The sequence below is a fragment of the Myotis lucifugus genome, unplaced genomic scaffold (assembly GCF_000147115.1).
Source record: "Myotis lucifugus unplaced genomic scaffold, Myoluc2.0 scaffold_206, whole genome shotgun sequence".
Classification (NCBI taxonomy): domain Eukaryota; kingdom Metazoa; phylum Chordata; class Mammalia; order Chiroptera; family Vespertilionidae; genus Myotis; species Myotis lucifugus.
In genome coordinates this window covers 791,379-806,305 of record NW_005871254.1, presented here as the reverse complement: position 1 = coordinate 806,305, position 14,927 = coordinate 791,379, and the positions used below count along the sequence as shown (strand labels likewise).

At 43.5% G+C, this 14,927-nt stretch overlaps 1 protein-coding gene across 5 annotated transcripts in view; it reads left to right on the top strand.

Moving 5' to 3' along the window:
* The window catches only part of MARCH8 (membrane associated ring-CH-type finger 8), a 116,569-nt gene that overhangs the window by 91,907 nt on the left and 9,735 nt on the right, over positions 1–14,927 (top strand). The window lies entirely within an intron of this gene.

Genomic DNA, 14,927 nt, shown 5'->3' with positions numbered 1-14,927 from the left:
GATACAGTTCTTTCATCTGTCCTGGGACCACACAATGAGGTGTGTGGCAGTTATGTTTTTCTAGTGAGGGAAATTCTGAGCGTGTGGTGGGGGCAGTGACTAATTGGAGAAAACCCTGTTTCTTCTAGTAGAAATTACTTACTTTCAGGTGAAAGAAATCTCAGGGAGTCACCAGAGAATCTGTCTCCTCAATTAGGAGTGCATTTGACTGATAGTCACAAAAAGCCAACTCTGGTGACTTAAATAATGATATTTATGTGGCTCCATGACAAGATGTCTGGAGGTAGATGTTGCTAACAGAGGTGCCCGGACCCAGGCACTTTCTGTTCTCTCTGTGCCACCTTCCTTAGCGCATTAGCGCCTCATGCTAGCGCCTCATGGTCTCAAGTGGGAGCTGGGCCTCCAGGCACCATGGCTGTGGCCCTGGCAGGAATGAGTGATGAAGGATGGAGGGTGTAGCAGCGAGAGTGACCCTTTTCAGGAGGAAGGCAAAGCTTTCTCAGAGGCCCCGCCCGGCTGCCTGGCTGCTCACTTCTCACTGGCCAGAAGAAAAGTTTGCGAGCCACTGGCTTACAGTTTCTTAGGGACATTTTATGGGCTTGCACGGGCCTGGGGTAGAGGGATTCTGTGTTGCACTGTGAGGGCTTGGGGGTTAGATGGGCAGGGATTTACTAGCCCTGAGACTTTGAGGAAGAACCCTTCTTGGAGCTTTAGTTTCCTGATGAGTAAAATTAGGGCAATAATACAACCTTCAGGGTTGCTGTGAGTCTTAGGGATAATGTTTGCCAGGAGCCGTGGGGCAGCTCTCTCCTTGCAGTGAGTCAGTGAACTGACTCTTGTTAAACGTTGTTGACCCCTGGTGATCTTAGGTTGATTGAGTAAAGATCGTTCTTAATGGTAGCTATTATTTTATTACTGATGATTATTTTATCCTTCACAGTTCTGTGAAATGTGCCATTGGTATCTTGATAGGGAGGGCTTGTGTTGAATCTATAAACTTCTTTGGGTAGTATGGACATTTTAATGTTAATTCTTCCTATCCATGAATACAGTGTATGCTTCCACTTATTTGTATCTTCTTCAATTTCTTTCTTCAGTGTCTTACAATTTTCTGAGTACAGAACTTTTACATTCTTGGTTAAATTTATTCCCATTTTTTGATGCAGTAGTAAATGGGATTTTTTTTTTTAGTTTTGCTTTCTGTTTGTTAACTGTTGATTTATAAAAATATCTGTTTGTTGGCATTTCTAGATATTTATTTTGTACCTGCTATTTTAGTGAATTCATTTATCAGTTCTAGTATTTTTGTGCAGAGTCATTAGGGTTCTCTATATACAGTATCATGTCATCTGCAAATAATTACGTTTTACTTCTTACTTTGAATTTGGATGCCTTTTCGTTCTTCTTGTCTGATTACTGTGGCTAGGACTTCTAGTAGACTTCTAAACTGTGTTGAATAACAGTGGTGGAAGAGGGCATCTCTGTCTTGTTCCAGATCGTAAGGGAAATGCTTTTAGTTTTTGCTCATTGAATATGATGTTGCCTGTGGGTTTCCCATATCTGTGAGGTATATTCCCTCTATCCCCACTGTACTGAGAGTTTCTATTGTAAATGGGTGCTGGGTTTTATCTGATGCCTTTTCTGCCTCTATTGATATGATCATGTGATTTTTATCATTCATTTTGTTTGGGATATATCACATTTATTGATTTGCGGATATTGTACCAATCTTGCATCCTTGATCATGGTGTATGATCTTTTCAGTATATTGCTGGATTCGGTTTGCTAATATTTTGTTGAGGATTTTAGCATCTATATTCATCAGGGATATTGGCCTCTAATTTTCTTTCTTTTTTTTTTTTAAATATGTTTTTATTGATTTTCTACAGAGAGGAAGGGAGAGGGATAGAAAGTTAGAAACATCGATGAGAGAGAAACACCGATCAGCTGCCTCCTGCACACTCCCCACTGGGGATGTGCCCACAACCAAGGTACATGCCCTTAACCGGAATCGAACCTGGGACCCTTCAGTCCGCAGGCTGACGCTCTATCCACTGAGCCAAACCGGTTCTGGCTAATTTTCTTTCTTAATAGTGTCTTTATCTAGTTTTAGAATTAGGATAATGCTGGCCTTGTAAAGTGAACTTGGGAGTCTTTCCTCCTCTTGAATTTTTTGGACTAGTTCGAGGATGATAGGTGTTAGTTCTTTGAATGTTTGGTAAAATTGACCTGTAAAGCTATCCAATTGAGGACTTTTGTTTGTTGGGAGTTTTGTGATTATTACTTCAATTTCATTAGTTGTAATTGGTTTATTCAGATTGTCTGACATCAGAGAAATGTAAATTATAACTACAATAGATATCACCTTGTCAGAAAGCTGTCATCAAGAAATCAACAAACAATGTTGCAAAGATGTGGAGAAAAGTGAACCTTCATGCACTGTTAATGAAAATGAAGATTGATGCAGCCACTATGGGAAATCTTATGGAATTTTCTAAAAAAATTAAAAATGTAACTGCCTTGCCCTGGCTGTGTAGCTTAGTGTTTGAGTGTTGACCTATGAACCAGGAGGTCATGGTTTGATTCCTGATTGGGGCACATACCTGGGTTTCGAGCTCAATCAATGATTTTCTGTTATCATTGATGTTTCTGTCTCTCTCTCCCTTTCCCTTCCTCTCTGAAATCAGTAAAAATATATTTTTTAAAAATGGAACTGCCTTATGACCCAGTGATTCCACTTCGAGAAATATATCCAAAGAGACCCAAAACACTAATTTGAAAGAATACATGCACCCCTATATTCATTGCAACATTATTTAAAATAGCCAAGATTTGGAAGCAGCCCAAGTGTCCAACAGTAGAGGAGTGAATAAAAAAGCTGTAGTGTGTTTACACAATAGAATACTACTCAGCCATAAAAATAGGAGAGCTTACCTTTTCCGATGGATGGACCTAGAAGGTATTATACTCAGTGAAATAAGCCAGTCAGAGGAAGACAAATACCATATGATTTCACTTATATATAGAATCTAATGAACAAAATAAACTAACAAACAAAATAGAAGTAGATTCATAGATACAGAGAGCAGCTGACAGCTGAGGGGTTTGTGGGGTTGGGTGAAAAGGGTAAAGGAATTAAGCAAAAAACACACACACAACCAAACTCATAGACACAGACAATAATAGTAAGGTGATTACCAGAGGGAAAGGGGTAGTGGGATTTAGAAGAGAGTATGGGGGAGATAAATGGTGATGAAGACTTGACTTGGAGGGGTAAACACATAATACAGTATACAGATGTATTATAGAATTTTATACTTGAAACCTATATAATTTTATTAACTAATGTCACTCTAATAAATTCATTAAAAATCCTGTATAATAAAAGGCCAGTCACCATAAGCGTAATGACCTGAATGACCAGAGACCAGAACCACCACAGCCCCTTGCCGGGCTGGACTCGTCCCCAAGCAAGTGGTTAGGGGCTATCAGGCAGGCAGGCAGATGGTTAGGGGTGATCAGGTAGGCAGGTGAGCGGTTAGGGGCGATCAGGTAGGCAAATGGCACCTTGCAGGGCTGGCCCCGCCCCCCCAGCAAGCAGTTAGGGGTGATTAGGTAGGCAGGCAAGTGGTTAGGGGTGATCAGGTAGCCAGGTGAGTGGTTAGGGGAGTTCAGGTATGCAGACGGCCCCTCTCAGGGCTGGCCCCACTCCCCAGCAAAGAAAGTGGGAGGCCCAGGGTCACCGGAGGCAGCGACTCCGTGGCAGGTGTGTGGCGGCCAATGATCGCCCCGCAGAGGGAGGCCCAGACAAGCCATTGCCCCCCACACCTGTTGCCTGTAGAGGGAGGCCACCAGTGGTGGGGGGCAGGGGGGAGAGGGTACAGATGGCAAGCAGTGGCAGTGGTGGGGGTGGGGCCAGCTGCCTGCAGCTGGGGGAAGGAAAGCCCCGATAGGCCCTGGCCTAGGGACCTTACCTGAGGGATCCCGGATTGTGAGAGGGTGCAGGCCGGGCTGAGGGCAAGAATTTTCATGCATCGGGCCTCTAGTAAATAAAAAAAATGGTATCCAGGTTGTGGTGGTCCTCTGAGAGAGTAATAAAGGAAGAATATTGGGGCATTTAAGCCATTTTGATGGCAGAGTCTTCACCCAAAACAAAATCACACAGTACTTTGTTTTGTACTAATGATAATGATGTTAGTGGATGTCGTGTACTGAGCCTCTGTTACAAGTGCAAGGTTTCTTGAAATTTGTCACCTCTTCCTGGTTGCCCATCCTAACCACCTGAGTGGTCCCCCTCATCAACATTTCATATTTTATTTTTTTCTGTTGCACTCCCCCCCCCCACACACACACGTAAGGTCCATGTGCATGGACTTGTGTTGTTTACTCCTAAATCTTTAGAGTCAAGGATAGAGTCTAGCCCTGGAGGTTCTCGGCACATGCTTGTTGAGTGCATGTTCACATGGGGTTGTGGAAGGCTCTATGCCCAGCCCCCTGTTCCTCTTCATTGGCATTATCACCTTCTGGGTCCAAGCCTCCTCAACTACTGCAGTAGCTTCCCACCTCCCAAGTCGTCCACCTAGCAACCAGGTAAATAGGACTGTAATGCTTCTCTTTTTAAGCCTTCAGTGGCTTCTTATTGCATTTAGAGTGATGTGCCAAATCTAAGATGATCTGGTCCCCTAAACTCTTTTTTATTATTATTAAAGTTTTTATTTTGTCTACAAGAAACCCATTTTATATACTTAGGGTGTCCCAAAAAGGTGTGTACACACTTGAACAGCTGATAACTAACTTAATTTTCACTCCTTGTCAGGTTTAACTGACTTGAAATAATGGGTAAAGCCAGACTAAGCTTTGAACAAATAAAATTTATCCTAAAATGTCACTAGACATTTTTTATGAGGATACATGAAAGATAAAGTTTACAGTACAAAACTAGCAACAGTTGATGAATTGAGGGCACACAAATACTGAACAAAATGATTCTTTTTTTAAAACTTTGTTTTATTGTTTAAAGTATTACAAAGAGTATTACATATGTCTCCTTTTTTTTTTCTCTTTGACCTTCTCCCGGCCTCCTCTACCCCCCAGTGTCTTGTGTCCATTGGTTATGCTTATATGCATGCATACAAGTCCTTCGGTTGATCTCTTATCCTACCCCGCCAACCCTCCCCGGCCTTCTCGCTGTAGTTTGATAGTCTGTTCGATGCTGCTCTGCCTCTGTATCTATTTTTGTTCATCAGTTTTATTATCCATAAATGAGTGAGATCATGTGGTATTTTTCTTTCATTGACTGGCTTATTTCACTTAGCATAATGGGAAAGAGAGACTAAAAAAGCAATCCCATTTACCATCACACCAAAAAAATTAAGATACCTAAGAATAAACTTAACTAGAGAGATAAAAGACCTTTACTCAGAAAACTACAGGATGTTGAAAAAAGAGATAGAGGAAGACATAAACAGATGGAAGAACATACCATGTTCATGGATTGGTAGAATCAACATCATTAAAATGTCCATACTACCCAAAGCTATCTATAAATTCAATGCACTTCCCATTAAAATACCAATGGCATATTTCACAGACCTAGAACGAACTCTCCAAAAATTCATCTGGAATAAAAAAAGACCCCGAATAGCTGCAGCGATCCTGAGAAAGAAGAACAAAGTAGGTGGAATCTCAATACCAGATATCAAGCTGTATTACAAAGCCACTGTTCTCAAAACTGCCTGGTACTGGCACAAGAACAGACATATAGATCAATGAAATAGAATAGAGAACCCAGAAATCGACCCGAACCAATATGCTCAATTAATATTTGACAGAGGAGGCAAGAACACACAATGGAGTCAAGACAGTCTCTTCAATAAATGGTGTTGGGAAAATTGGACGGATACATGCAAAAAAATGAAACTAGACCACCAACTTACACCATACACAAAAATAAACTCAAAATGGATAAAGGACTTAAATGTAAGATTGGAAACCATAAAAATACTAGAGGAATCCAAAGGCAACAAAATCTCAGACATATGCCGAAGCAATTTTTCACCGATACAGCTCCTAGGGCATTGGAAACTAAAGAGAAAATAAACAAATGGGACTACATCAAAATAAAAAGCTTCTGCACAGGAAAAGAAACCATCAACAAAACAATAAGAAAGCCCACTGCATGGGAGAACATATTTGCCAATGTTATCACCAATAAGGGTTTAATCTCCAACATTTATAGGGAACTCATACAACTTAACAAAAAGAAGATAAACAATCTGATCAAAAAATGGGCAACGGATCTAAATAGACACTTTTCAAAAGAGGACATTCAGAAAGCCAAGAGACATATGAAAACATGCTCAAAGTCACTAATCATCCGAGAGATGCAAATCAAAACAACAATGAGGTATCATCTCACACCTGTCAGCATGGCTATCATCAACAAATCAACAAACGACAAGTGCTGGAGAGGATGCGGAGAAAAGGGAACACTCGTGCACTGTTGGTGGGAATGCAGACTGGTGCAGCCACTATGGAAGACGGAATGGAGTTTCCTCAAAAAGTTAAAAATAGAACTCCCATTTGACCCAGTGATCCCACTTCTAGGAATATATCCCAAGAAACCAGAAACACCAATCAGAAAGGATATATGCATCCCTATGTTCATAGCACAATTTACCATAGCGAAGATTTGGAAACAGCCTAAGTGCCCATCAGCAGATGAATGGTTTAGAAAACTGTGGTACATCTACACAATGGAATACTGTGCTGCTGTAAAAGAGAAGGAATTCTTACCATTTGCAACAGCATAAACAAAATGATTCTTGATGTTTGTGATTCCATTGCTTTGCGTTATCAGCAGTGCCTGGACCAGAACGGTCATCAGTTTGAAAACAGACATTGACAAAAAAATTACTCATTTCTGTAGATTCTTTTAAATTTTGAAAATGAACAGAATGTTAATAAACACTGACTTTATAATCATTCAAAATGTGTATACATTTTGGGGGGACACTATTTTTTTCATTTAAGTATACTGAGTATACATTCTAATCGTAGTTTCAGTTGTACAATATATACAGATGTAAGAGCAGAACTGCACTCAGCTGCATTCTGCACTCTCCCTATTGGGGATCAAGCCTGCAACCTGGGCATATGCCCTGACCGAGAATCAGGAGGATGCTCAATCAACTAAGCCACACCTGCCAGGGTTCTGCCATGTTTTGATTGGATGGTTTTTGTTTGTTTTGTGTGTTTTTGTAATTGAATTCTATGAGTTTCTTATGTATTTTGGATATCAACCCCTTATCTGATATATTATTTCCAAATATATTCTCCCATTCAGTAGTTGTCTTTCCATTTTGTTTATGGCTTCTTCTGTTGATGGCTTCCTCTTTTGTGCAGAACATTTTTTCCTTCTCTAGTTCCTGTATGTGTAAATTTAGATTGTCTAATTGGAATTTTTCCTACTTCTTGAGGTAGGCCTGCAGAGGTATGAACTTACTTCTTAAAAATGGCTTTGCTGCATCCCATAAATTTTACAAAGTAGTTTATTTTTATTTGTCTCAAGGTAGCTTTGATTTCCTCTTTGATCCATTGGTTATTTAGTAGTATATTGTTTAGTCTCCATATATTTGTGTTTTTCTAAATTTCTTCCCATAGTTGATTTCTAGTTTCATACCATTGTGATCAGAAAATATGCTTGATATAATTTTAATCTTCTTGATTTATTGAGGCTTGTTTTTTGGCCTAATATGTGGTCTATCCTGAAAATGTTTCATGGGCATGCACTTGAAGAATGTATAATCTGCAGTTTGGAGATGAAATGTTCTTAAAGTGTCTATTAAGTCCATATGGAGTAATGTGGCATTTAAGGCCATTATTTCCATATTAATTATCTGTCTGAATGATCTAGTCATTGAGGTAAATGGAGTATTCAAGTCCCCAACTATTTTTATGTTATTGTTCATTTCTGCTGTTGACATAAGAAACATCCAAACCTGTAATAATTTTCATGAGTTTATTTGAGCCTCTGATAGTTCTCAGAGCAACCATGTGCTTGCTTCTGTCTCTTTTCTCTTTCTAAATTTCATATCAGTTTTCTGTAACCCTTCTTAAGGTGACCTGGCTTTCTACAATAAAAACATCCTCAATAGGTGTTTTCCAGGAACCATATTTAGTAATTCTGTTGCTTTTTGTTCCCAGAAACCAGTAGGTATCTTAATTGGAATAGGTCAGAATAGCCAAGATCACATGTACTAACAGTTAAATTAGAATTTGTATGCATATATGCATAACCCATGGACAGAGGTAATAGGGTGGCGAAGACCTGGGGTGGAGACAGGCTGGAGGGGGTCAATGGGGGGGAAGAGGGTACATATGCGATACTTTCCACACACAAAAAAGATTTCCATTTTGGCCATCTTAAGTTGATAGCATTTCTAGTTAAATCTTCCCATTTCTGTAAGTACTCATAAGTAAAGGCTTCCTATTTATTGTATATCCAGGAGTATTATTGGGGGCTGGATCTTCCAGTCTTGGAGGCACAATTTCCCATATTAATTTTAATTTTATTTTGGCATCTGCAGAGTCTGAGCAATATTTCTAGAGATATTGTGTATGGGGTTGAAGTGTGCTGCTTATGAGTTGAGCTCTAAGGAGCTGTCACCTCCCGAGTTGTCTCAACCTTGCTATGTGTCTTGGTTTCTCTCCCTGGCTGTCTGATACAGCCATGAGGACTTGGAGCTCTGGGTAACCATAACCAACCTTTATGTGCTCGTCCCTGAATGAGTCAATCATTTAATTACAGTTGAGTTCGAATTCCCAGTGTGGCTTCCCTATGTTGGGAGGGATACCCTCTGACACCTCTGCAAAGATTCTTAGTCACCTAAGAATCCCAGATTCAAGCTGGAGGAGGAAGTGACCCTTATCTTTAGAGTTGACAGAGTTCAGGTTCTCACTTATCCAGCAAAAGGTTTTGTTCAGACTCTCAGAAAGCAATTCCGATTCAAATGCAAAAGTTAAAAACCAGCCACCCATTTTTTTCTCCTGTCCTGAGTTCTCAACTCTTACCTTTAGCCTGGATTCTCTCAACCCTTAACATTTAGCTCCACCTTGAGGATTTTTCCAAAACAGCTCAAATAAAGGCAGGGCCTCTTACCTTAAAATAGGAGATCCAGAATTCCAAGAAAAACTCACCCAAGTCCACCTGATACAGAGCAAGGAGCTGGGGTGGGACACAGTGGGCCCCTGCTGGTACCAAGCACAGGTCCTGGGCTGCAGTTGGTCCTGGTTAGGCTTCTTGAGCCAAACTGACAACAATTGCTGGGAAGCAAAAGCTCAATGGATTGAGTACATGTGCCAAAAAAGGAGATATTTTATACCTCCAGATTCAAAGAGAAGACATAGGGGGTTATATGAAATTCATTGGTGATAGACTAGGAGGTGGGAGAAAGTAAAGTGGGGAAATCTCTGGGATTGGATTAAAAAAACAGACATATACGTCTTTTACATCGGATAGTTAACAGTTCACATTTACAGCACAGAGGGATGGTGCGCAGGAGAACAAGGGAACGATGAGGGGCTGGGGTCTCGTGCTCTGATGGGGGTTTGTGCCCTGAGGAGTCGGGAGAAGGGGGTTACTGTGACATTCCAAAGGTCTGTTACCAGTAGATGCAAAAGACAGTAGACAGGCTCAGTTGAGGTAAAGGTTGACCTTTGTCTGGGAAGAGATTGGCCTAGCACATGGCTACCCTCCATGACTTGCTTTTAGTTGGAAGTTTTAGTATCAGACCATCCTGCGTAGTTACTTTGGCTCCGAGCTTGCAGGCCTCCCCTGAGCCAGTCAGGTTTAGCAGGTGGCCCCTTTCTGTCCACACTGCCTTTCTGTCCATTCCTGTTTCTTTATATCCTTGGGTTTCTCTATGTTGGGTCCATAGATATTTGCAGTTGTGATATATATGCTTTGTTGCTTAACACTGTTATTCTTACACCATGTCCTTCTTTGTCTCTCTTTGCATTCTTTGTTTTAATTCTTTGTTTCACATTGTCTGATAGGAGTATTGCTTCCCCAGCTTTCCTTTCACGTCTGCTTGCATGGGGTAGCTTCTTCTACCCTTCACTTTCAGTCTATGTGTATCTTTCCGTCTGAGGGGAGTCTCTTGTAGGCAGCATATAGAAGGCCGTTTTCTTCATCTATTCTGCCTTTTGATTGGAACAGTTAGCCCATTTACATTTCAAGTTATTATTGATAGGTATGCGCTTATTAACCTTTTGTTAACTGTTTTTGTTGTTGTTCTCTGCCTGTCTCCTCTTGATATCTTTCCTTTCCTTTGGATTTGTTGATTTTCTGTAGTGTTTTGGTTGGGTTCCTTTCTCTTTACACAATATTTTGTGTATTTTTGTAGGTGTTTGGTTTATGGGTACAATGATATATCCATCTCTATTTATAGCACAGTCTTTTTTAAACTGGTAGGCATGTAAGTTCAAGTGCATTTTAAAAGCACTACATTTTTACTACCCCCTCCATCCTTTATGTGTTTGAGATCATTTTAATATATTTTTTGTTTTGTGTGTCTCCTGACTATTTATTGTAGTTATAGTTAATTTTGCTAGTTTTGTCTCTGAAATTCCTATTAGCCTTTTTTTAAAAATTTCATTCTCATCCGAGGATATATGCCCTCCTCCAGCTGTGGCCTTGCCTGGGGAGTGCTGTGATATATACATCCCCTCCTCCACCTGCGGCCTTGCCTGGGGAGTGCTGTGATATATACATGCCCTCCTCCAGCAGTGCTGTGATGTATACATTCCCTCCTCCAGCTGTGGCCTTGCATCAGCAGTGCTGTGATATATATATGTCCTACTATTCTAACTCTAAAGGCCACCAAAGAAAAGATTTCAATGTTAGTGCCACTTGCTAGGCAAAGCTAAGCATCACTTACAATGGGAATTCACTAGTTTTTATTGCACTCCCCCAGGAATCCTAGTTGCTTACGCTCTGTATTTACTTTGTAAGTGGCTAGTTCTAATTAGCTGCCATTGTGAAAGCTCGTTCTTGGCACAGCCGTTCATTAGAGCAGCCACAGAACTGGCCTCTCCTCCTTTAATTGTAGCTCATTTGAAGTTGAATACAATTGGGTGTTTATTTATAGAAATCAGAGTCTCTCATAACAGAGCTTTGTTTTCACAGAGCAACTCTGCTAAACAGAAAGTTTCCTGAAAGGCAGCCTCAGTCCATACCTTGCAGCGTCTAAACACCAAGTGAGACTTTATTGTATGAAGCCAGGCCGCTGAGCGGCAGTGAGGGCAGGGCATTACCTCTTGGTTTGGGAGTGGGAGGGCAGTGGCAGTTAGCAACCTCCTGAGTAGGAAGGAAGGTAAGGTGGTCTGATAAACAAAACTTCTAAAATGGTCCCCAGAGACGTCCTGCCGCTGGCCCAGCACCTGCCCCGTGCGGAGGTGTCACTCCATGACCACCTTCTGTTGATTGAATGGAATCCCATGAGCTCCATTCTCTGGCTGGTTCCCGAGGACGTCAGAGATTGCAGGCAGGAGTGGGCTTGAAGATGGCGAGGGGTTGACTGATGGGGAATGAGGGCGGCCGGCTGACAGCCCCAAGGAGACTGCTCCTCAGCTGTAACGCGGCAAGGAGTTGCATTCTGCCAAGCCCCTGCATGAATGTGGAGCTGTGTCCTTCCCCACAGCTTCAGAGGGGAGGCCCGAGCAGCGGACCCATCCCACGCACAGACCTACATCTGTGTAGTTTTGCTCCTCTGAGTCTGTGGTACTTGGTTCCACAGCAATAGGAAGCTGACCTGGGCAGACGCTCTCCGCAGAGGGGGGCCTGTCCTGGCAGCCCTCGCCCTCGCCTCCGACCTCCGACCTCCGACCTCCATCCTCCATGCTGATGGTGGGAGGCTCTCTTCATTCAGCCACATTCCTTTGCGTATTTTGATATGTTGCATTTTCTTTGTAGAAATACAGACTTTCCAATTATTTTGATCATGACCTTTCATAAGAAAAGTAGCTTTTACATCGAAACTCAGTTCACTCACACATAGAGCTGAAAGAAATATTCCCTCCAAAGACTTAATTCTTTTTTTTTTTTTTAAATATATTTTATTGATTTTTCACAGAGAGGAAGGGAGAGAGATAGAGAGTTAGAAACATCGATGAGAGAGAAACATCGATCAGCTGCCTCCTGCACATCTCCTACTGGGGACATGCCCGCAACCCAGGTACATGCCCTTGACCGGAATCGAACCTGGGACCCTTCAGTCCGCAGGCTGATGCTCTATCCACTGAGCCAAACCGGCTTCGGCCAAAGACTTAATTCTTATGATGTCAGATGTACTCTGGCATTTTCTATTTTATTTTTAAATGTAGGTCATGACCTACTTAATTTCTTTACCGGTTTTCCAGAGTTGGAAAATCATTACAGTTGGTTGTGCTTTTCAGTTTTATTTTACTTCCTAAACTTTCAAATGCATTTATTTTAAAAAGGAGTTTGTGTTGAGGCAATACCTGTGCGTGGTTCATGTGTAATGGCTGGAAAGGGCGCCTGCTCCCTCCATGTTTCAGAGGGACCGCCGTTGGGCCTTGATAGACACGCACAGGCCAGCGGTCGTAGTGGCGCTCCCCCTGCCGGTCCCTCCCTCACGGCGCTGCGCTGGGCCCCAGGACGCACCCCTCTCCTCATGACTGCCTGGCATTCCTCTCCATCAGCGCACCTGTATTAACTCAGTCTGTCCCCAAGCCCCTGGCCAGTGAGGTGATGCCAGCCCTTTGCTGCCATATGTGTGAGGACAGAATCCTAAAAGAAGAATTGCTCTATGTGTGTGCGCATTGGTAATTCTGAGAGAAGCTGCCATTTTATGGTGACTCACCAGTTTGGTTTCCCACCAGCAGTGTGTAGGCATGCCTGCTTTCCACACTTGGCAACACAGGTACTATTTGACTTTTAAAACACCTTTTTTTGTTGATGATGATGTATGTTGTTGTAGTTTTATTTATTCATTTTTAAATATATTTTATTGATTTTTTACAGAGAGGAAGGGAGAGGGATAGAGAGCTAGAAACATCGATGAGAGCGAAACATCGATTCAGCTGCCTCCTGCACACCCCCCACTGGGGACATGCCTGCAACCAAGGTACATGCTCTTGACCGGAATCGAACCTGGGACCCCCCAGTCCACAGGCCGATGCTCCATCCACTAAGCCAAACCCGTTAGGGCTGTTGTTGTAGTTTTAATTTGCATTTCTCATCATGAGACAAGTTAAGCATCTTTTCATGTTGCCCAGTACTTCCCATTTTCCTATTAAGTCTTTGAGCTGATAGACTGTAATTTGAGACCAGTTGTGAACAGGAGTCCTGTTGCCTCTCACCCTCCTTATCCAGTCCCTCTGCAAATTCTCGTGGCTTCAGAGCAAACAGATCAACCCTACCATTTCTGTGGCCCTGCCCCTGTTGGGGTCAGCTCTTGTTAAGGGCCTGGGACTTCAAATGCTTGCAGCAGCTTTGCTGGCGAAGAAAAGGGCCGGTGGTGGTGTGAGGAGAGTGAGGAGGTGGTGGGGAGGGAGGTTGGGAAGGAACTCGGTGGAAGGAACGCGGGAAGGGAGCTGGAGCAGAACGCAGTCTGCAAGGTGGCCTGTCCCGCACAGACCTACAGGCTGCCTGGTAGGTCTGTTCCACGGCCTCGCCTCCTCGATGCGGGAAGCAGAGAGGGAGAATGCCGACTTCCCTCCGAGGATATGGGGAAGGTTTCTTTTCCTTACACGTTTTCGGCAGCCTGCGTGTTAAAGCGGTGCATCTGAGGGACTTGAGTACAGCGAGGCAAAGGCCTGAGTCTTGTCATTCTTAGAAATCAGATCCACGGGATTTAGGCTCCGACAGAATCCAGAGGTTTGTTTTGCCAAACTGATTACGACATCTTAGGAAGAGGGGATTTTTGTGAACATGATTGTCCTGAGATTGCTTTACGTCCCTGTCCTGACAGAAAGCCTCTCGGGTGAGAGGCCCCGGAGAACGTGAGGAGCGGAGCCTGCTTCCTCTGCACGTTGCGTTGTCTTGTCGGGACGCGCCCACCTTTCATCAGGAGCAGTCCTGGTCCGGCCCTTGTGGAGGGAGAGGGTGCTCCCGAGTGGGTGAGGCACAGAGACGCCTTTTCTCTGAGCCAGCACTGTCCCCAGCGCCCCTGCCTCCCCCATGCCACCCTGCCTGCTCCGAGGGGCTGCCTGCTCCGGGGGGAGGGGGAGGGAGCTGCCTGCTCTGAGCCTCCGGCAGAGCCTGCTGGCCCTTGCTGGACTTGACCTTGGCAGTTGGACCCTGGAGCCATAGGTGAAGCTGTCGCTTCTCTCTTGTGCCGTTGTTGCAGGCGGTGTTTTAGGTCCTCGTTGCAGGTTGATAGATTTCACTGGGCGTGAGACCAGGCAGCTCTTCAGGTGCTTAGCTGCGCTGGTGGGCATCCACAGTGGACTGGTCCTGAGCTCAGCCTGTGCTCCTCTTCAGCTGCAGGCAGGAGGAGCCCCTCCTGGGAGCGGGGATGCCTCACAAATCCTGCTGCTTCTCACTCTTCCTGGAGAAGGAGCCAGGAAGAGGCATTTGTTGGCTTGTATTTATGTAAAACTACAGGAAGTAGATTTTTTAAATTTCCTTGAAACCTCATGATCCAACATGAAGAGAGACTTTTTTCTGTCACTGGAGCTTGTGGTTTGGACATGTGCTGAGGCGTCTTGGGATGTGCTGTGTGGGACAGGAGAGGGTGAAACGAGGACTTCCTGTTTCCTAATGAGCAGGGCGCGGGTCCGGGGCTGCAGCCGCCTCCCAGGCAGATGCTCTCTCCAGTGCAGACGGGCTGGTGCGCTCACCACAGAACCTGGTCCTGTCACAGCGTGGACCTCCCCATGCAGGCTTCTTCTGCTCTGGCTCT